This window comes from Protopterus annectens, chromosome 3.part1 (genome assembly GCF_019279795.1).
Source record: "Protopterus annectens isolate FY-2018-M chromosome 3.part1, PAN1.0, whole genome shotgun sequence".
In the NCBI taxonomy this organism is placed as follows: domain Eukaryota; kingdom Metazoa; phylum Chordata; order Ceratodontiformes; family Protopteridae; genus Protopterus; species Protopterus annectens.
The window spans coordinates 1436634371-1436659283 of NC_056732.1; positions in this window are offsets into that span (position 1 = coordinate 1436634371).

The window sequence follows — 24913 nt, forward strand, 5'->3', positions numbered from 1 at the left end:
CGTTCGGATTATACAGCTGCCTTCCGGATTTTGCCAGCCTGTTGTACTCATTGGTAGGATGGCACCTTTTCCTATGTCCAAGCTATTCCTTTCACATGTCCGACTGTTGTGGACAATGCCTCCCCACAGTCGACGGTTGTGTTTCAACCTTTTCAATTGGCCACAGTGTGACTGTGACATTTACGGTAACACAGCATATTTTACAGGCTGACACATACCAACGGTCAGTTCGGCAGATAGAACTTACAATTCTTGCCTATATCTAAGCTTATTCTTGTAGCATTTTGGTGTCTTATTCTGTTTCTTATGACATTTATGTTTGTGTCAGGACACATCTGCCCACAGAGGGACTGTCGCTCGCAAAGTGGGACAGGTGGTAATCTTGGTCGACAGTACGGATCATACTGTTCCTTTCGGCCTACATGTGTCCATATTGTTATAGCTGTTTATATGCTCCTTCTGTTTCGTTTACATGCGTATGCTATTTCCTATCACATTTGGTATGTGAAATACGGACATACCTTTTGTATGTGACTATTACATGCCTTGTGGGATATGATTCAGACATACGGTCACTACATATATCTACATTTCTCCTCGTGTATTTTGTTATGGACACATCTGCACAGCTATGTTCCCTCCCTCACATTATGGGTCAGCTGGTGACCCTCTCCATTGGGCTGGACGTACCTACTGGTGGCGCGCTAACATATGATACATTTCACTTCCACATGGTATAGCTATCAACACTACGTTGGACTACGGGCACACGGTTTTCATGTCATTTGTTCAAGGGTAGGGACCCGTTATTCCCTACCGTGCATTTGTGTTTGATTCTTCATTTTCTGTTCGCAGGGACTATCTTGCATGCTTTGCATACGTTTCAGTATCCATGGACACTGATAGGTATGATTACTATTGCGGGTGGAATATAATATTCAGCAGTTTAGGTTGCTCATCGACAGCCGACATTGACACCCGTCCATGTGCAACTTAGTTACGCCCCTTGCACTCGCGCACGTTTCCTATGCACGTGGCGGCTGCGCACCTTCATTAATATGCATATGGCTTGACTACTCCATATATATGCCACACGGACGGCGCAAGCCTTACGCCGGCCTTGCGCCGAGCTTCATGAATCCCGGGGTGAGGCATTCATCTGTATGTAAAACGTGGCATAATATCCTCTGTTTTTAAATAGCTAGTGGATATAAAAGTGAAATGCTTTGTATAGGGGCATTGTTTTGAAAGATCAAAGTATGGTAGCTTCAACAAAAAGAAAATTAATACAGTCAGTACTGCTGTTTTTTTTTTTCAATTCACACTGTGTTGCATATGCTTGACTACTAAAACTTATGTAAACATTTACTGACCAGTTTTTAAATGTACAGACTAAAGGCTGCACACCAGCAAATAAAGTTGCAGTTCATCAGGGTCAGTCTAAGCAATATTGCAGCTTGAAGCAGAGAAACAGATAAATATTTAATTTTGTGAACTATGCTCTTGTGTGGTGACTTTGTAGTTGACATTGTGTTGTACCTGTCTTAGCATCTTTGTGTCTCTTTGTGTAGTATGCCATCTTTGTGCAGTATGTCATCTTTGTGTAGTATGCCATCTTTGTGCAGTATGTCATCTTTGTGTAGTATGCCATCTGTGCAGTATGTCATCTTTGTGCAGTATGCAAACTAAGAAAACTCTGGAACAAACCAACCCATTGGGTGTATCCTAAAGGCACTAGAAAGGTGATGGGGTGATGGTGGTGAATATTATACACACATATATATATATATATATATATATATATATATATATATATATATATTTATAATTGAAATTTAATTAATGGTATGATTTTTTTATCTGAGACAAGGCTGTATAAAGTATGTACAAACAATGATATTATTTATAATGACATGTATATACTTATGGGTCAGTACCAGGTTTAGTGCTCTTGTGGGTTTGACTGGTTGCCTTGGTGGGAGTCAAACTCTTCATCTTTTGAAGTGGGCACCTTATCCATTATGCTATAACTCCTTCTATTGGGTTTATGTTTATTTTTTGTAAAATTAAAAGTTAAAAATATATATTGATTGTGAATACTCATTTACATCTTATATTTTTATAAACTAATAATTTAAGTAGGAAAGTTTTATTGAAGCAACATGCTAAAAAGGTGTCTTTAATACAAGTATTTTAACATTGTTATATATTATATTTATCTGATGTGCAGATTAAAGGAAAAAGGTGTTGGCCACTTCAAATGCTGTAGAAGGGGTGGGTGTGTACCAATACACTGATGGGTGTTATTTATTTAAATTCATTTGTTTGATTTTATCCATTTGTATCTGATGAAGTCTGCAGAGGCAGTCGGAAGTGCTTATATTACGATTGTTTAACATCTGCATTTAATAAAAAAATGGATCTGAGACAAGCTGTTGCTGTGGAGCTGCTTTACCTTGTTTTTGGATGATTATCTTTCTGTAGTATGTTATCTTTGTGTAGTACGCTGTTTTTGTGTAGTATGCCATCTTTGTGTAGTATGTCATCTTTGTGCAGTATGTCTTCTTTGTGTACTATGCTATCTGTGCAGTATACCATCTTTGTGTAGTATGCCATCTTTGTGCAGTATGACATCTTTGTGTACTACGGCCGTCTGTGCAGTATGCCATCTTTGTGCAGTATGCCATCTTTGTGTAGTATGACATCTTTGTGCAGTATGACACCTTTGTGTAGTAAGCCATCTTTTTTGTAGTATGACATCTCTGGCAGTATGCCATCTTTCTGTAGTATGACATCTTTGTGTACTACGGCCATCTGTGCAGTATGCCATCTTTGTGCAGTATGCCATCTTTGTGTAGTATGACATCCTTGTGCAGTATGACATTTTTGTGTAGTATGTTGTCTTTGTGTAGTATGCCATCTTTGTGTAGTATGACATCTTTGTGTAGTATGCCATCTTTGTGCAGTATGCTGTCTTTGTGTAGTATGCCATCTTTGTGTAGTATGACACCTGTGCAATATGCCGTCTTTGTGTAGTATGACATCTTTGTGTAGTATGCCATCTTTGTGCAGTATGCTGTCTTTATGTAGTATGCCATCTTTGTGCAGTATGCCATCTTTGTGTAGTATGACATCTTTGTGTAGTATGCTGTCATTGTGTAGTATGCCATATTTGTGCAGTATGTCATCTTTGTGTAGTATGTTGTCTTTGTGTAGTATGCCATCTTTGTGTAGTATGACATCTTTGTGTAGTATGCCATTTTTGTGCAGTATGCCATCTTTGTGTAGTATGGCATCTTTGTGTAGTATGCTGTCTTTGTGTAGTATGCCATCTTTGTCCAGTATGCCATCTTTGTGTAGTATGTTGTCTTTGTGTAGTATGCCATCTTTGTGTAGTATGCTGTCTTTGTGTAGTATGCCACCTTTGTGCAGTATGCCATCTTTGTGTAGTATGACATCTTTGTATAGTATGCTGTCTTTGTGTAGTATGCCATCTTTGTGCAGTAGGCAATCTTTGTGTAGTAGGCCATCTTTGTGTACTACCTTCACCTTAATACAGCTACTTCCAAAAGAGGCGTCAGACTTGATACCCCGAGCAAAATCAGTCTAGTACATTGGCAAGATTCTCCAATGTATAAGCCTACTTCTCTTTACATTTTGTAGTGTAAAATTACCACTGTCCCTTTTTTCAATTGTCATTCCAGCCTTGTGTATTCTTTTAAGCATTCTTTTAAGGTGTTTTCCATATAGTATAATTCCAGTGTGTTGCCATTCTCCTTATATTTACATAACAGAGCTGGTCTCAGGCAAAGAGATATCTTTCATCCATCTGGAAAACAGTCCTATGTAAGACCACAAAGTTGGCACATCAGCAGATGTTTTCCAACTATAGGCCTGTTGCCATCCTATCCCCCTATCAAAAGTGCTAGAAAATGCATTCACTTGTAACTTGTGCAGTGCATTAATTCTAACCATCTTTTCTCCAAAACCCAGCATAGCTTGAGACCTCACCATAGTACTACTACTGTTCTCCTCAGCTTCACCAGTATCATAAACCAACACAGGAATGGCTGCAACCTGGTACCTTCTTTATTCTGAGATTTATCAAAAGCATTTGACACCATATACGATCATCTTCTGACTGAGCTTTCTTCTCTTGGCCTCACCCTGCACTTTCTGTTATGGTCCTACAAATGTCTGACTGAGCAGTCAAATGGAAACAAAATCTCTACTCCTTCCTGCCAGTCACTGTTGGTGTCTCATAAGGATCAATATTAGGATGCCTCTTATTCATCATTTTTATTAACAAACTACATACTGTCACCCACCCTGCTAGCATAGTTCAATATGCTGATGACCCAACCCTTATACATGCAGCCCATTCCTTCCAACACTTCAGGATATCACCCAGACTTATTTCTCTGTTATCAAACATGCAATGCTACTTTTAAATCCTCAAAAAGTATGCTATTCATTCCTAAACAATATCAAAATAAAACACGACCTTTCAAAATAACCTCAGCCAACAACAGAAAAATTGACACCATAACCCAGATAAAATGTTTGGGCATCCTAATTGACAACTGAAAATATGACCAACACATATTGCAAGCCATTAAAAAAACACCCCAGAAATATGGGTTCCTCTATAGAACAAAACACTAGCTAGCAGATGATGCAAGACAAACTTTAGAATCCACCTGCCTTCTTGCATCCTTATTATATGCCTCACCTATTCTTACAAACCTAAAAACTAGCTAAACTCTCCACCTGTTACAATACAGTAGCTAGATTTGCTTCCTGAAACACTAGGAAACAAACTGGCTTGAGCTACCCAACTGCTTAACATAGCCACAACTTATTATGCACACTGTCTTAAATAGGCACCAGAAAAAGGTGCAGCAACACTACTCCCCAGGTGGAAACATTTGCTCAAGCAATAAGCTCTTTATAATGGCAACGAAGTCTAATAATTCAGCAGGTGACTCGCTATACTCCCATTATGTATCTAACCTCTGGAACACTATCCCATCAAATCTAAGAAGGACCATGAATCTTTCTATCTTCAAGCCCTTACCAAAAACAATACCTAAACCACGCATGGTTGTATACAAGCTCCTCACTTCAGTAAGTCCATTTTCCTTTGTCATGTCATACCCCCCAATCCTTTTATAACCTCTATCCTCTTCTATACAACGAATCGTTCTACCATCATCATCATCATCATCATCATCATCTTTCGGCTTTTCCCATTAGGGGTCACCACAGTGGATCATCTCTTTCCATTTCTTTCTATCCTCTGCATCTTGCTCTGTCACACCAACCACCTGCATGTCCTCTCTCACCACGTCCATAAACCTTATCTTAGGCCTTCCTCTTTTCCTCTTACCTGGCAGCTCCATCCTTAGCATCTTTTTCCCAATATACCCATCATCTCTCCTCAGCACATGTCCAAACCAACGCAATCTCATCTCTCTTGCTTTGTCTCTAAACTGTCCAACATGAGCTGACCCTCTAATATACTGATTCCTAATCCTATCCATCCTAGTCACACTGAGTGCAAATCTTAACATCTTTAACTCTGCCACATCCAGCTCTGACTCCTGCCTTTTTGTCAATGCCACTGTCTCTAACCCATATAACATAGCTGGTCTCACTACTGTCTTGTAGACCTTCCCTTTCACTCTTACTGGTACCCGTCTGTCACAAATCACTCCTGACACTCTTCTCCACCCATTCCACCCTACCTGTACTCTCTTCGTCACCTCTCTTCCACATTCACCATTACTCTGAACTGTTGATCTCAAGTACCAACTCTACTCCCTGCATCCTCACCATTCCTCTACCCTCACTCTCATTTACACACATATATTCTGTCTTAGCCCTGCTGACCTTCATTCCTCTGCTCTTTAGAGAATATCTCCACATCTCCAGAGTCTCCTCAACCTGATTTTTACTCTCACTACAGATCACAATGTCATCTGCAAACATCATAGTCCACGGGGTCTCCTGTCTGATCTCATCTGTCAACCTGTCCATCACCACTGCAAATAAGAAAGGACTCAGAGCTGATCCTTGATGTAATCCCACCTCCACCTTAAACGGATCTGTCACTCCCACTGCAGTCCTTACCACTGTCACACTACCCTCGTACATATCCTGTACCACTCTTACATACTTCTCTGCCACTCCCAACTTCTTCATACAATACTACAACTCTTCTCTAGGCACCCTGTCATATGCTTTCTCCAAGTCTACAAAGACACAATGCAACTCCTTCTGACCTTCTCTGTATGTCTCCAATAACACTCTCAGAGCAAACATCGCATCTGTAGTGCTCTTTCCTGGCATGAAACCATACTGCTGATAACTAATCATCACCTCCCTTCTTAACCTAGCTTCTACTACTCTCTCCCATAACTTCAAGCTGTGACTGATCAATTTTATCCCTCTGTAGTTACTGCAGCTCTGCACATCACCCTTATTCTACTTCCTTAATTACCTTCCTGTCTTAATCCTCACTTTACATTTAAATTTCTTTCTGACCTTCCCATTTTATCCAGCTCGTTCTAGTATTTTCCACCACTTTCTATAACCAAATTTTATGGGTTGCGGACTGGCTTAATAGATAAAATGTTTATCTTACAAACACAAGGTATATGGTATGATTCTCATGGGTGTTGGAGGTTGGCAATAGGGGTTAGGGGCTGGCATGATGGTTAAGGTGTTTACCACACAGACACAAAGTACAGGGTTTGATTCTCACCTTTGGGAAATTGTCTAGGCTTAAAATAACTTGTAAGGGCAGCTAGCCAAGTATTAAAAGGATGGGGGTTGGTATAATTGTTAAAGGGTGGGAGATGGTGTAATGGTTTACTTCACAGACACAAGGTATGGGGTTTGATTCTCACCTTTGAGAGGGAGATTGGCTAGGCTTAAAATGGTTCACAAGGGCAGCTAGCCTAGTACTTACCTACGTATCCTAGTATTCTTACCCCCACTATTGTTGAATCATCAGCTATACAATGCTTTTCTCTCTCTTCTAGCTTTAATCTACCTACTTACTAATATTTGATACACCTTACCTCAGTTTTATTTATTCCTAACATCTATACCGTAACCTTCCTTACACGTGTCTTGTAAGCCATATCCAAAGTCTGCCTGCCACACATATCACACAAGAACTGTTTGCATACTAAATCCTTTATACTTGGAATATAATATCATGTATAATGCCAGCAAAGAACAAATACCTCTTCTAGCTTTGTATAGTGTCAATACAGAACAGTTACCTGTTTATATCTAGTCGCTATCAGTGTAATGTATCTTTGTAAACAAATTTGTTTTGTCATGACTACCTTAAGAGCATCTGTTGGAGCTTCTCTCCCCAGGTCTCTGATGAAAATGGGTTTTTCCCAGTCAGAGTTTCCTGCTCCACAAAGATAAGCAAATAAATAAATAATAGATAATAATATATTTTTTCAGCAGCAGTAAATAAGCAGTGACCATTAGAAGGAGGTCACATATAGGAAAAAACTAGAAGCAAAGTGAATTTAAAAAAAAGATTTGTTGTTTATACTCAAAAGTGTATCAAGCTTTTATATATAAAAACATTTTCTTCAGATCAAAGTGATTCACTTAAAATCATACGACACGCACTATCCCTTCAAAATAGGTTGAAATTAACACTGTTAATGTGTGACATCAGCAATGAGACTACACCTTAATCACATACTACGGTCAGCAAAGAACACAATACAATCTTAATTTTTAACTTCACATTTTATTACTTGTATAGAATAGTAACTTTCATGTTGTATTGCCTAGCCTAATTTGCCCTTGTCCTCTCACATTCATTGTTTTGTCTAAATTCTCATACCTAAGTACTTTTCCTCACTGTTTCTAAAACTAGAAAAAGAAAATCGTGTACTGACCTTTTAGCTGAAGTATGTCTGTGCAAAATGTTCTTGCCATGTTTATTATTTTTGTCTTGCTATGAGTTTGCCCTCTATGATTTTAGTTTCATCTCTGGCTGCACTACAGAAAAAAAAAACAACCACACCATCAGCTTGTTAAATATTTTGTTTTGTTACAGTTTGCTTAGTCCAAATTTTATTTTTCTTGGATAACTAAACCATCAGTATTTTAATGTATTTGCAAACTATAACGCCTTTTAGGTGCATACATTGTGCAATGTGTCAATAAATTAAAAAATATACAAACGTTTGTTTTTCCAAAAAACTGAGGCCTATTTTTACATTTCTGATGTGTTCTGTATGAGTTGTTCCTTCCTTTGATTTGCAGCCTTACTCAGGAGAGCTGCTGACCTCTGTGCCAGAGTGTCTGTGTATACTGTGAATTGAAGGTAATAATTGGGAGTAGGCAGGGAAGATGTCCCACCAGCTTTCTTCTGAATGATCAGGACTCCATTTGTAAACAAACTACTCTACCAGAACTGAATGAGAACAAAACTTACCTAAGAAGCATTCACACCAATCAAAAAAGCACACACCCCTCCCCCTGTGTGGGAACTACCTTTTTACTTGTATATGGTAACTTCATAACTGCACTGCAGTGGGGAAGGAAGAAACTCCACAATACATCAAATAGCATTCTCACACAGACAGCAGTCCCATTGTTCATAGGTTCGTAGGTGTGTACTAGGCTAATGACCAGTCGAGCCTTTTTAAACCTAACCATGCATCCCAAATCTCTGACAAGTTCTGGTACCCTTAGTGAATGTAAGCAGAGGCTTGGGAGATAAAACATTTACAGGCTGCCTGTCTCCTTTAGAGATGTATGTGCCAAACTAGAGATGAATTTCCTGTTTTCCATCTAATTGCTCAAGTTGCACTTGAATTTGCTAAGGCTTCACATGGATGGATACATACAGTGGATATAAAAAGTTTACACACCCCTGTTAAAATGCCAGGTTTTTGTGATATAAAAAATGAGACCGCAATAAATCATTTCAAAACTTTCCCTAGTTTAATGTGACCTATAACCTGTACAATTCAATTGAAAAACAAATCTGTTAGGAGAAAAAATATAAAAAATAAAAAAAATGTACAATACGCTGGTTGCATAAGTGTGCAAACCCTTAAACTAATACTTTGTTGAAGCACCTTTTGATTTAATTACAGCATTCAGTCTTCTTTGGTACACACCTGCCATCAATTAAAGAGACTCTATTTAACCCCAAATAAAGTTCACTGTCCTAGTAGGATCTTCCTGTCATTTACTCAGTTGCCTGCTAGAGCAAAAGCCATGGTTCACAGAGAGCTTACAAAGCATCAAAGGGATCTCATTGTTGAAAGGTATCAGTCAGGAGAAGGGTACAAAAAAATTTCCACAGCGTTAGATATACCATGGAACACAGTGAAGACAGTCATCAAAAAGTGGATAAAATATAGGACAACAGTGATATTGCAAAGAACTGGATGTCCTTCCAAAATTGATGCAAAGACAAGATAAAAACTGGTCAGGGAGGCTGCCAAGAGACCTACAGCAACACTGAAGGAGCTGCAGGAATTTCTGGTAAGAACTGGTTTGTGTACTATATGTGACAACAATCTCCCGCATTTTCCATTTGTCTGGACTATGGGGTAGGGTTGCAAGATGGAAACCTTTTCTTACACAGAAAAAAACATCCAGGCCTGGCTTAAATTTTGTAGGTTCATAGTTTCATAGGTTGGTACTAGGCTATTGGCCCTAGGGCCTATACAAGCCTAGCCATAGCAATTCCCTGGCTATTTCTTCCCACAATATTTACTTCCCTGGACCCCTGTTTAGCAGGGTGACTGACGTGATCCCGGGGGTGAATTTCCTATCTCTCATCCAATTGTCAAGGTTCCTTTTGAAGATGGCCAAAGAGGCGCTCTGCTTGACATGTATGGGCAGTCTATTCCAGAGTCTGGGGAGTCTCTGGGTCAGAAACCTATCCCTCCAGCATGTTTTGTTCATTGTGATGACAAGGTTTAGATCCCTGGAGAGTGTGGCAAAACAATACATCAAGTCTCTCAAAAGCATGTGGGAAAATGTGGGAAAATGTGTTATGGTCTGATGAGACCAAGTTTTAACTTTTTGGCCACAATTCTAAAAGGTACGTTTGGAGCAAAAACAGCACTTCTCATTACCAAAAGAACACCATCCCCACGGTGAAGCATGGTGGTGGCAGTATCATGCTTTGGAGTTGCTTTTCTTCAGCTGGAACTGGGGCTTTAGTCAAGGTGGAGGGAATTATGAACAGTTCCAAATACTGGTCACTTTTGGTCCAAAACCTTCAGGCGTCTGCTAGAAAGCTGAAGATGAAGAGGAATTTCACCTTTCAACATGACAGTGACCCCAAGCATAAATCCAAATCAACAAAAGAATAGCTTAACCAGAAGAAAACTAAAGTTTTGGAATGGCCCAGCCAGAGCCTGAACAACAGGTTGTACTATGGCAGAACAAACTATCTTTCCTTTTACCTATCACCCTTGGGGTCCCTCATGGCTCTATATTAGGACCCTTATTATTTTCTGTCTTTAATAATGACCTATACACAGTCATCCCAACAGCCAACTGCATTCAATATGTGGATGACTCCACTTTGATTTGCTCTGCCACCTCACCTTTAAGTCTACAGACTCTATCCCAAAATGTTTTTAATACCGTCAAAAATTCACTCTGTAATCAAAGTCTCCTATTAAATCCTAACAAAACGAAGCTACTGCTTTTCTCCCTCACTCGTAAAGCCTCCTATCCAATCTTTACTATAAAATCTATCAATGGCACTGTCATTGTCCCAGATCCCTGTACCAAACTCTTAGGGGTAACAGTTGATAATAACCTCAAGTTTGATATACATATTAATCAAACTATTATAAAAGTTAATAAAAAACATGGCTCACTATACAAGATCAAGCCTTTCCTCACTCCACTAGCTAGGACAGTAATTGCCCATACACATCCACTTTCCACCTCCCTTTATGCATCCCCTCTCTTCATGAACTTGAGTAAGTCTGACTTTAATAAACTCTCTAGCTGCTTTAATCATATTGCTAGATTTGCCACTGAAGCAGCATACAGAACACACCACTGTCTGAACCTAAAGAGTATAGGGTGGCTAGAATTGCCTATCCAACTTCAGTACAATCAGCTAATAGAAGCCCATAAAATTCTCTACCAACCTGAAAACACACCCGTTCTTACAAAAATTATCACCCCTTACAACACACCCGTACTTACAAAAATTATCATTCCTTACAGCAACCTCAAGACACTTCGCTCATCCAACAAATTACTAGTCTAAACCCTCAAAAGCAACAACTCATCTGGAGACTCTCTATATACCAACTCTATTGGCAAAATATGGAACTCACTTCCTGCTGAGCTTACTTCAGAACCCATTCTAACCCAATTAAAAAAAAAACATCTAAAACAGTACTTTAAAAGGCAATGGCTATGTCCTTGCTCTAATCCTGACTAACTCTGGCAATATAAACATGTGCTAAAGTGGTCTTTTGGCCACTCCTACATTGCGTCCTAATTGTTACTCTATAACAAATCAGATTTATATATGACAGAATGAATAACTGTTATCCTATATATTGTATTTGTAACAGTGCTTTAACTTGTTTAATTAATGTAACAGTTTTTCTGTATGCATGTATGTATGGAGCTTTTCTCCCCGGGCCTCTGCTGAAAATGGACAGGTATCAAGTCAGACTATCCCAGTCAACAAATGTAAAATAAAAATAAAAATAAATAAATAAATAAAATCCAATAGAAAATCTGTGAGGTGACCTGAAGAGGGCTGTGCACAAGAGATACCTTCGCAATCTGACAGATTTGGGAGTGCTTTTGCAAGGAAGAGTGGGCAAATATTGCCAAGTCAAGATGTGCCATGCTGATAGACTCCTACCAAAGAAGACTGAATGCTGTAATTAAATCAAAAGGTGCTTCAACAAAGTATTAGTTTAAAGGTGTGCACACTTATGCAACCAGAGTATTGTATTTTTTTTATTTTTTATATTTTTCCCCTAACAGGTTTGTTTTTCAATTGAATTGTACAGGTTATAGGTCACATTAAAGGTGGGAAAAGATTTGAAATTATTTATTCTGGTGTCATTTTTTATATCACACAAACCTGGCTTTTTAACAGGGATGTGTAAACTTTTTATATCCACTGTACTTGTCTCTCCAGCAGGCCCTATTTATATCACAGGCAAGCTTTAAGCATTTAGAATGGGTAATTCTGGTGCTGTGTGTTTTGTGGATATGCAGGAGTTCCATCAGAGTTGGGTACAACAATGCTTTGTATTCCAGGCTTAGATCTCATCTAAACAACTAGTAGGAGACAGAATATAGGGATGGAGCTTTGAGGTTGTCTGCATATAACATGTTATATATGTCCTGTGTTCTTTTACCGAGGATCCTCTGTGGCATTCCAGTTGTTGGATGTACTTGGGGGCATTATGCTCAATGATAGGTATGATGAATGCTGACTACAGTGGAGCAATAACCTCTCTGGACCTAGATGCTTTATCTTTGTTTATCAATTGCACAGCACAGAATGATTTCCTCACTAGATACATGATGGTCAAAGGCTAGATGGGTCTTTATTAGAAGCATGAAAATGCTTCTAAGCAAATACGGAAACAGCGACACATATTCATCGAATCGCGTTTAAGTGATTCAATGAATATATCATAGGGCAAGTAGATGGTTGGCCGACTACACGGACTTGCCCTTTCCTTCCCTATAGTGCAATCTTGGAGTTGGTATATTTAGTTAGTGCGGTGTGGGGGGCAGAGCCTACTACGTTGGGGGTGTGGGGGTGAAGCCCCCCACCTGTTTATGATGTTAAATTATTTTTTTTAGCGAACGGCCGGGTAAGTTTTTTCCCTAGGGAAAAATTTGCTTATGTGGCCGTTCGCTATTTTGAGGTTTCGTGCATTATGTGTCGACTTTTATGTAGTTGCACACATGCACTTTCATTCTTATAATATAGACCCAGGGTAGATTACTGTGTATGTGTCCCCAAGTCCCTGAACTGGGTTGACTCTCAGAGGTATGTTGTCAACATGGTAGTTATCAGGGTGGGTGACATCGCAAAGGATACTATTATTTACTGGAAAAGCTCACTCAGACTCTGCCATAGACTGCTGTGAAGGAAAGTTTGTTTTTCCTTGTATTGCTTCCATGTAATTTGCATAGCTCCATGGCTTTACTCTGTTTTGTATATTCTGGTATATTTTCATTGCAATGTGTTTTAACTGTATTCTGTTTTCTATCGCATACTTAAAATAGAAAATAAATCAGAGCTGTCTCTCTTGTTTGCCTCACAGAAATTAGAATAGACCACTTAAGGTTAATTACCTATGAACTGTGAGAAGAGCTAGGAACTAAAACTTATGTGTCTCCCAGAAATTGGAACAGGCCATTTAAGGTTAGTTATCTGAGAAATAAGGGTAGAACTAGGAACTAAACCTTGTATTTAAGGGATAAAATAAAACTTACGTATTATCACAACCACAGTGTGTCTGCATTCACAACATTTTCTGCATTCTTAGATGATGTAAACCAGAGTCTCTCTGTTTCATACCATTATCATCTCTGTTTCCCGTACTGTTTTAATAAACTCTTCTTCTTCTTCTTAGTGTGTAACAAGATATCGTCATAATCATGTTGAAAGCTTAAGCAGAAGAATTGCATGGATTTTTTTTATAGTAGTATTGCAACCACACTAACACATTATTGGTTGGCTGCTATGCAACCACACTTTACTATGCTTTCACAGTTGGCTACGAATGGTTAAATTATTTCAGTGAAAGAAATTTGCTACATTTAGGAAAGGGATTTTCGATAGAAAACTATGGCATTAAAAAAAAAAACGGCACACAAGTTTAAACATTTTAAAAATCCGTTTAACATTCTGTGTACCTGCCCTTTTAATATACGTTATTTTTTTCAGATAACATTTCCCTTCACTCTCATTACGCTTTACCTTACCCCCAGTAAACAAACTACCATTTCTACGTTGCTTGCCTTCCTAGTGAGACACAAATCCAAGCCATCTGTACAGGAGTGACAGACATGTCACCACTCATTCACAAAGAAGATCTGTAACATCTGGCAAACAAAATATTAGGATGTTTTGTACAGCTATCTGTACCTTAGAGCAAAGTGCAAAGTTATAACTTGGACTCCACAAGCAATAGTGATTTTTTTTTTCATCGTACATTCTTTCTTTCTAAATGTTGACAAGCTATAATTGATCACTGCGCCGTATTGCAACCAAGCATTCTCACACACATGCATTCACAGCATTCTCAGCAGCACAATGTTTTCAGTTAAGAATGGAACATTGCCGAGAATGCTGTCAATAATACGGACACACTGTGGTTGCAATAATATGTAAGTACCAATAAAACATTTAAAGGATTTATTCGAAAGCTCACTCAAACCCTGCCATAGAGTGCTGTGAGGGAAAGGTTAGTTTGTTTTTCTTTATATTGCTTTCTTGTAATTTTCTTTTGCTTTATTGCTTTATTCTATTTTGTATACTGTGGTGTATTTTCATTACACCGTGTTTTAATTGCATTCTATTTTCTATTGCATACTTACAACTAGTAAAAAACATAGCTGTCTCTCTTGTGAATCGCACAGGAATTAAATTTTCACCACACACACCCTGTTGCTGTTGTGTCTTTAAAATCACTCTCTCTAGTTGCCTGCTACTGTATTAATTTGACCACATAATTCCTTCCCTTGACTCTTTCTTTGGCTATTATCTGTAAGCACAAACACAGCACGGCAACAACGTAAAAGAATGAAGAACTGGTGTGGAGGGCTGGTCAGCAGGGATTATGCCAAGGGAAAACGTCAGCTGAATTGGAGTTTGCCTTGTTAGGGTACTTGGCAGTTCATTGTGTCCAAGCCGAGGAGTTATTGTGTTTGCCCTCCACACCAGTTCCTCATTATTATCTGTAAGCAAAAAATTATCATGTTGTGAAGTCACTTCGCCTTCAGCTATTTAAATTCATTGGCGTTCCCACTGTATTCAGTAGAGACAGATTATTAAGTGTACACCCCATCCAATCTATCTTGCCCTTTAAAAATTAGGGCTGTCCCGTTAGATTGCTAAAGTTGGAGTTATCCCCAATCCATATCTAACTGCTTAGTGCTCACTACAACTTTTAGGATACTAATTAATTTTTCCACTTGACCTTTAAAATCTGCAGCATCTGATCCAAGACCACCAATCAGTGGAGAGCCCACATTCTGCCTCTCAGTAGTCACCTTGGGATTAGTGCTTCTGTTTTACTTCTGGCGAGAGAAGAAAGATACTTCCTGGAGCCTGCGGATCACCAGAAAGCCTGATTACTGCTTCATATATTCCAGCTTGGAATTTGTGCTACTGTTTTGCTCCTAGTAAGAGAAGGAGCAGAAGGCATCGATTCCTGACTTTCTCTGATTGGGCAGTGAGTGCCTGTGTGAGATATTCATGGCATCTACCAGGAAAAGGCTACAGCAAGCTTGCAGACTCCTGGATCAACTAGAACAAGACTGTTGGTCATCAAAGAGCTTGTTGCCTGCTTCTTATATTGGGATTGGTGCTATTGTTTTTGCTTCTGGTGACAGAAGAAGGAAAGGGACATAGCATACTAGTAGCATGAAGCTGTGGTAAGACCAGCACTAGTAGTAGCCACGTAATAGCCAATTAAGCGAATCTCCACTATTTTTCATGCTTGACAAAGCTAATTCTTTCTTTTTGGTAAGTACTGCTTGATTAGCTACTAACCTAATTTCAGAATATCTCCATAACTACTTCATCCACAGATTGTCAGGGTCTACTATATTAGCTTCCCCTAAAATGTTTGGCATTGCTGTGTATCGACACATGCACCTTGAGTTAACATTTTTCCTGTAAAAAGTACCCTTGAAATTTCACCAATACCTGTTACACTCAGGGCAACTAGTTTGCAAAGTGAAAAGCGCTGCCCCCAGAGTTGCAAACCAGATACTCAGACGTCGCTCTACATTCTCACCACAACCATCTAGTCAATGAAAAGGGCCTGTTACCATGGCTATGAACTTTCCCACTATCTTTGTTACCAGCTGGTGGATATTGGGCACCCTGTAACAATGCAGCAATTGCCTTTACTGACAACCAGCTAATTCCAAACAAACTGATAAGGTATATGAGAGATGTATCTACACAATTTCACTGGTGGTAAAGCTCTCACATAAAATCACTCCTAAAGTCAATCAAGTTGTCAGTAATACACATGCTGCACCATTTAAATACAGTACAAAGCAGACACAAATACCTACACATGCTATAGTCGGGTGTCACATCAACTGTCACCTTCTTTCTTGATTTAATGCCACTTTCCTACCGTCTTTAATGCTCATGCCTATCTGTCGCAGTCTTCTCTCATGCAGTCCATCCATCCATCTCTTTGTTTAATGCTTTAATTTCCTCTTGTCTTCCTTCTGTCTCTCCCAAATGTTCTTCACCAGATTGTCTTCTTTCCTGCACATGTGACAAACCACATTTTGGGCTAGGAACTGGGTTAGCGTTCTGATTAGACTTCTATTTGACATTCTTTGCAATTGGAGATACTTTGGCTTTTGGTTTAATGTCCTCATTTCTTTGTCTGTCCCACAGTGAGCATTACCAGCCATCTTAGGAACTTCAACTAAATCCCAGCTTCCTCAGCTGCTCTGCTTTTACTGTCCTGGTTTCTGTACCATACTGTAGTTCTGGTCAAGTCAGCATTGCTTGTTTAAACCAGGATTTATTAAGGGTGAAAACACTCATCACTTCTCTTAACTTAAAAATCCCTGGTTTAAACATGCAATACCAGTTTGAATCCTGTCTTCTAATTTTTTAATAAGAATGCAAAGTGATCTTTGACATAGATCTTGTAAAAGAAGTTGTAACAACAATTTATTTAAATCTATTTTAGTAATTTGTATGCTGATATCAAGAGTAATTGTTCCTGTAGAACTAGTTTTCCCTTTTTTGCTTTGTTCTTCTTTAAGGAAAATTTGCACTACAGTTAACCCTGGAAAACTATATGTATATATATATATATATATATATATATATATATATATATATATATATATATATATATATATATATAAAATGTACAGGAAACACTCCAGGTGCAGTTAACAATTGACAAGACCCAACAAACAACGCCAAAGACAAGAACCAAAACCAGCCAAATAGAAAGACGGTCCAGGGCAAACTCCACCTGAGGAATTAGTGGAAACGTCCCACAAACAGCTTACAATAAAGGCTCAATGCTCAAATCCACAACTAATAATTTATTAACGCCACACAATTTCCATACGTTTTCGTCAAGCATATGACTTCATCAGACAAAGACACAATGAATTACACCAGTTTAAATACTAAATTAATGAAACACTTAACTCCAATTAAATAATTTCACCACATTTAAAGGCACAGAATAAATATCATAAAATCCTACTCATTTACATTATTACATAAACTGATTTTAAAACCAACCATAAAACACAATGTATAGAAGTTGTACATATATAAATGTTAAAAACACTAATAATATTGCATACCAGGTCTGAGTATAATATTTAGAAATATACATTTCAAATTCTGTCAGATTTAAGTTTTAAATATGGAATGATGGACACAGAATTATTAATCCCAGGAAATCTGTAAGATTCTAACAAGATTTGCCAGTATGTTTCCCTATGGGATAACATTACCTCCCAGGGTCCACCTCTGGCTTCTTTGAAAACAGAATCCAATACAAAGAAGGAAAAAATTCCTCCAGAACATGTAGTAAGGTGCTTATAAAGTGCATTATTGGTGTCACATTTTTTCATGTCATAATAATGCTCATATATCCTTCTACGGAGTTGCCTTTTGGTCTTCCCTACATAAAATGCCTGGCATGCCTGGCACACCGCCAAATATACAACCCCGTAGGATGAACAATTGTAGAATTTTCTGGAAACTATCCTCCTACTTCTACTTTCCAAATACACAAATTCTTTGTTAAAAATGTATTTACACTGTGAACACCGTCCACACTTGTAAGTCCCTATACGTGGACTTTCCTGGTAGAATGATTTACAATCTTGCTCCAAAATTCTTTTAATATTAAGACCTTTTAATGCCACTTTCCTACCGTCTTTAATGCTCATGCCTATCTGTCGCAGTCTTCTCTCATGCAGTCCATCCATCCATCTCTTTGTTTAATGCTTTAATTTCCTCTTGTCTTCCTTCTGTCTCTCCCAAATGTTCTTCACCAGATTGTCTTCTTTCCTGCACATGTGACAAACCACATTTTGGGCTAGGAACTGGGTTAGCGTTCTGATTAGACTTCTATTTGACATTCTTTGCAATTGGAGATACTTTGGCTTTTGGTTTAATGTCCTCATTTCTTTGTCTGTCCCACAGTGAGCATTACCAGCCATCTTAGGAACTTCAACTAAATCCCAGCTTCCTCAGCTGCTCTGCTTTTACTGTCCTGGTTTCTGTACCATACTGTAGTTCTGGTCAAGTCAGCATTGCTTGTTTAAACCAGGATTTATTAAGGGTGAAAACACTCATCACTTCTCTTAACTTAAAAATCCCTGGTTTAAACATGCAATACCAGTTTGAATCCTGTCTTCTAATTTTTTAATAAGAATGCAAAGTGATCTTTGACACAGATCTTGTAAAAGAAGTTGTAACAACAATTTATTTAAATCTATTTTAGTAATTTGTATGCTGATATCAAGAGTAATTGTTCCTGTAGAACTAGTTTTCCCTTTTTTGCTTTGTTCTTCTTTAAGGAAAATTTGCACTACAGTTAACCCTGGAAAACTATATGTATATATATATATATATATATATATATATATATATATATATATATATATATATATAAAATGTACAGGAAACACTCCAGGTGCAGTTAACAATTGACAAGACCCCTATTCAAATCATAGCTAGCTATAGGCCTCCAACTCTGACTCAAGATGCCCACTCCACCTACCTATCTGGACCTCTTGGAATCTATCAGGATTCAACCCTTTACCCTGATCCTGGGCGACTTTAACTATCCACCCATAGATTGAAAGAAATACTCATGCCAAAACACAAATGCCCAGAGATTCCTTGATTTTGTCAATGCAAATGCCTTGGACCAGTTGGTTGAAACCCCCACAAAAGGTGATAATATCTTGGACTTGGTATTAACCAACGAGTAGCCACTGCAGCATCCCTACAGTGTCATCAATCCCTGGTAAGATCCTACCACAACGCAGTCACTTTCAAAGTCACCATCTCCCCCCCCCCCCCCCAGCTAGCGTCAACAAAAAACTTCTCCAAAGTTGATTACCACCTCCTGAGGGAAGGTATAAACAGCTTCACAGCCCCTGCCCCCTCCATAAGAACTAGCACATATGTCCAAACCTACACCAAAGTACTATATGAGCATTTATATAGCTGCATGGAATCAGGAATACCAGACAGGACGAAATCCTCCTCCTCAAGGAAGAGTAAACCTATCTGGTGGACATCTACAATAAATAAACTGTACAATAAAAGGAAAAAAATGCAGTCCAGGACCAAGAAGGAGGAGGTGCCAAATTGGAATCAATCTCTCTTTAGCCTGAACAAGCAAATAAGAGCACTAGTGAAATCCTCCAAAGCAAACTTTGAGTCCAAACTGACCACATCTACTAAAGACAATCATAATGCCTTCTTCACATATGTCTGCAATCTCAAGGGAAGCACCCAGATCTGCTCAGAAGGCAGTAGCCGAGGTACCAGGAGGCACCAGTAAAGCAATATTTTGGCAGTCAAAATGTTTTCCTCCTTTGTGTGTGTTTTTTCTATTTTTCATTTGGTTATTTATGTTTTATCAAAGCACCCAGATCTGCTCAGAACTGGTGGTCAAGGACACCACATGGACAAACGCTGTAGATATAGCCAACCTGCTGGAAGACAGGTTCAGTGAAAACTTCACTCTTCTGTCCCACATCAGTGAAACCGGACATCCCCAGTACCTGCCTCCCCTTATCTGTAGGGAGCAAGTCATCACTGCCCTCTAAAAGGCAAAAAATACAGCCTCCATGGGACCCGATAACATCCAAGGCTGCATCCTACATGAACTCAGGTAGGAACTTGCAGCACCATTAGGCACCCTATTCAACCAAAGCCTGAGTACCAGTTTCATCCCAACCAACTGGAGGACAGCTACTGCAATCCCTTTGCACAAAGGTAGAATGTCCATCGATCCAGGAAATTATAGACCCATCAGCCTAACTAGCCTGATCTGCAAGGCCTTGGAGAGGATTATCATGGACATCATTAACAAGGACATTGGCAACCTTCAGACACTTGATCCCACACAGTTTAGTTTTGTCAGGGGATGGTTATACCTGTTAAATTTCGTTGACTTCTTTGAGTCAGTCACCAAGGCCATAGACGAGGGGAAGACGGTGCACACTGCCTACCTTGACCTGGCCAAAGCCTTCGATACTATTCCCCACTCAGGTATAATAGATAGACTCTCTCAACTAGGCATCAATCCATATGTTACCAGATGGGTAGCAAACTGGCTCACTGATGGAACCCACCTAGTCAAAATAGGGGAAGTCACCTCAAGTAGTAGACACGTAACAAGTGGTGTACCTCAGGGATAGGTGTTGGGGCTTCTGCTGTTTGGGATATACTTCTCAGAGGTGCAGGCCAAATCTAGTGGGCTATGGCTGACCAAGTTTGCAGATGACTGCAAGCTGGGTGCTGTCATCAATTCCCTAGTGATGTGGACATCCTCCAAGAGGGTCTCACCCAAACAAATGACTGGTGCCAGAAACATGGCCTCAAACTGAATGCCAAAAAATGCATCATCATCCCTTTTGGGGAGAGTGACATCCCCACAAATTATCACAGTGATAATAAGGTACTAAGCACACAATCAGTCGTGAGGGAATTGGGCACCCAGGTTGATAGCAAACTGACTTTTGACCACCATATTTCCTCCATTGTACGGAAAGCTTTGCACATGGCCCACCTCATTAGTAAGGGTATCTCATCCAGAGATGAGGTGGTCATAACATCTTTGTATTCTTCCTTTATAAGACCCATTATTGAGTACAATGCCCCTTTTAGCATGCACCTCACAAAGCACATGCAGCAGCTGGAGGGACCACAGAGGTTCCTCACCTGGAGAATCCAAGGCCTCAAACATCTATCCTACACAGATAGGCTAAAAGCCCTGTCCCTCTACTCAGTCTCTTACAGACTCCTCAGAGGTGACCTCTGTCTGGCATACAAAGCAATCTCAGACCCTGCCCTGATGGGACTGCTGTATATCCACAAGTCAAGCTCCACTCAAGTAACCTGCATGCAGGACCTCAACCTGGTTTATGGCATTAATAGTAAATGCTGGCAGAACAGATTTGTGTTCCAGAGCCTTCCCCTTTTGTGGAATGGACTTACATTCCACATAAAGCAGTGTAATTCATTAAACCTTTTTAAGCGCAACCTGGATAACTGGATGGGGAATAGAAAATACACCCCTGGGATTCCACCTATGTGCTGGGCAGTGGCATAGGGTGCTGACTTGTTGAAACATGGGCTAAATTCTTGGCTAGGCTTGTAAGGGCCTCAGGGCAAATAGCCTAGTAACTTCCTATGATCTGCATGTCCTCTATGTGTCCACATGGATTTCCCCTGGGTACTCCAGTTTCCAGCCACATTCCAAAGACATGCAGTAGTTGGATTGGATACTCTAAACTGGCCATAGGTGCCAGTGTGTGTGTATGAGTGCATGGTGTAGAAGAACAACCATGGCAGGACTAGTCACCTAGCTGTGTGAACCTTGGCTCTTGATGACTGTCACCATTGAAGTGACACCCTAACCCCATGTGCAAACATGGGAGAAAGGGGTTATGGATGTATGAATATCACTTTTATTTTAATATATTTTTATTAAATAGAAGTATTTTAAATTATTACTAAATCCTAATGGACCATCAGCATTCAGTGTATCTACCATATGGTTTACATCTTCAGCAGTTAGTTACTCACATCCTCTGTTAATGGATTTTTAAGTGTTTGTAAACTACAGAATCTAAGTGTGTGGCCAGTGTCCTTTTCTCATATACAATATACAGAAGCATTAGTATCACTGGTTTATAATGTTGTGTGTTTTTAGCTTTCTTGATGTAAAACGTCTTTTGGTTATACTAATATAAAAAGCAGTTAGGAGAGCATTCTGCAACACACACACACACACACACACACACACACACACACACACACACACACACACACACACACACACACACACACACAGACATTATATGCCAAACTGCAGTTTTAATAAAAAAGTACAGTCAGTATTCCACACTGCTAATTTCTGTTATTACTCTTACAGAGATCTCAAAGCAAAGAGCTCTTAACAGGGGTTCACTGCAGACATGTTTCATAAAACAACCTTATGTACCAGACTATCCTATAATTTCTTACCTCTCTTGTATCCAAGAAATGTCTGTCAGCCCTGTTATTTTTGATTCACAGTCATATAATGCAATATACCTCTTTTTTTTCAAACATCTTTACCGAATTATCACTTGTGACATAGGCAAATTTACATTCATATAAAAGTAATCAAACTATAATTAACATAACAAACATTATACTTCACGTATATTGCTTTTATATCATAAACCATACTGACACACTCCCAGTTGCAAACATTATATATCACTTATGATCTATCCAATCTTTTTCAGTCGAACACTACATAGCTCAAGTCCTGTCGCCTTTTAAATCTCATTCCTCCCTTGTATGTGTTGTTCCCACGATTCCCATTTTTTGCAATATACCTCTTTTTAGTATTTGTAACCCCCATTTTTTATGAATTATACTTCCTAATAAACCTAGGCATCTAATCAAAAGTATTTAAATGCATATAAGCTTTGTGTTCCACGGGGCAAAACTTTCATTGTGACTCAGATGATGAGGTGTTGTCATTGAGTAAGACTTCCAGTGGAGGAGTTGATGAGTGAATCTGACAGTTTAGCTCTGAAGGTTAATGTAATGAGCTACAAATCAGCTTCATCTTGTAGTACAGGCTTGGTTCCATCTATAAATGCTGAATCTGGTGCTAGTGGCTTTATAAGTTACACAATTGGCTTTGGTGCTTGCGGATCAGATGGATGTGAGTTCTGTCCTCACCCCAGGTGATTGAATTCACTTTTAGTCTGTCAGTTAGTATAGAGGCTTCAGTCTATGAGTTGTTGCTCCTGTAGTCCAGGGTTTGATTCCTTCAGCCTCAATTTGCCTAATACATGACTATGAGCAAGCCAGTTAACCAGACATTGCTCTGATGCAACTGGGAAACCAGACTAGGCTTCTCAGTGGTTCCTTGACTCTATTCCTAGTACCAACCTATGAGCGTGGGAGTGAGTAGCTGATGCAGGTTATTCTTTCAGGCTAAGCAGGAGGGATGTAGCAAGACAGTCGTCTGGAGTGCCAGCCGCTACTGGATGTGGAAGAGAAGAACATGCAACACACACAAACTGGTGATGTACATTTGGGTCAGCCAAGCTGCACTCATGTAGTAGCTTTTATTGTGTGCATGCAGGAGTGTGAACATGATCAGAAGAAGGTGTAGCAGGTCTTCTCTATAGAAGCTGCCAGGGTGGGATTAGGACTGAAAATGGATAAATTACCTGATGGCTGTCTGGATAATGGTCACCACCACCATCATCAGCTCATGCTCAGTAAAGGCAATGTTGTGGGAGGGGGGCACAGTCAGTCAGCAGACAGGAGTGAGGTGTTTAGAAAAAGGAGTATAAAAATATTTTTCTGTATACTTTTCATTGACAAAAACTCATGTTTATGTATTCTATAGCCACCCAACATTAATTAATGTCTGATGGATGAAAGTTTTAATTAAACAAAATTTTCAGACCTCTTTTCTTATTCCCATAACTCACACAAGAAAAGGTACTTCTAATGAACTGCTAATGGATATTTTTTTAAAACACTGGGTAAGTGTCCATTACTGACTCTGAGTAAAGTATTTCAGCCCATTCATTTCCTAACTGAACCGAAATTCTCTGGAGAAAGGCCAGTAATCGGGAATTTCATAGAATTATGGCCTGGGATCAGTCCTCGTTAGGATATTTGTGTCAGATAACAATTGTATTATGGTTCATGATTTACTAGTTCCCTGAGGGTCATCTGAGTGCTGCTGGTACATCAAAATATACTTTTCAGAGAACTAAACAATAAAGCAAAATAACTTCCTTTTTTAGAAGAAGTCTTTCCACAACCTCCACTTAGATAATGCAGTCAACTTTGATGTTGCTGCAACTCAGTGTGACAACTAAAACATCCAAGATGGAACAGCATTTGGTGAAACAGCTTTATTCTCTGGAAGTATACTAATTCTAGTAAATCAGAGTTAAGAGCCAGGCCGTCAGTGATCTGTGAATGCTGCATACATACCATAGATATTCACTTTGGATCTGAAGAGTGAGCAATTAAATTAAATGCTGACAATGTAATATGGTCTGGTAGTCATAAATGGTTGGCAGGGCAAACTCCAGAGAGACACTTGTGAAGACCGCACTGTGAGCAGATAGTGAGCATTTGGGTTTTAATGTGATAAAAACTATATAGTTCTAAGAAAGGCATAGTATGATGGTGAGGTGACCTTAAGTAGGACAGTGAAGGACAGGGGTTTGGAGGTAATAATTATGTCTAAGCTGAAGCCTGAAGTACAATGAGAAGGTGGCAAGTGGGTGAGCAGTAAGATACTAAGTAGGTAAGTAGGTAGCACGATTAATAGATCATCAGTTCATCATAGAAGGTTGCATCTGGAATAGCAGGTATAGTTCATGAGTCCAGTAAGCTGAAAAG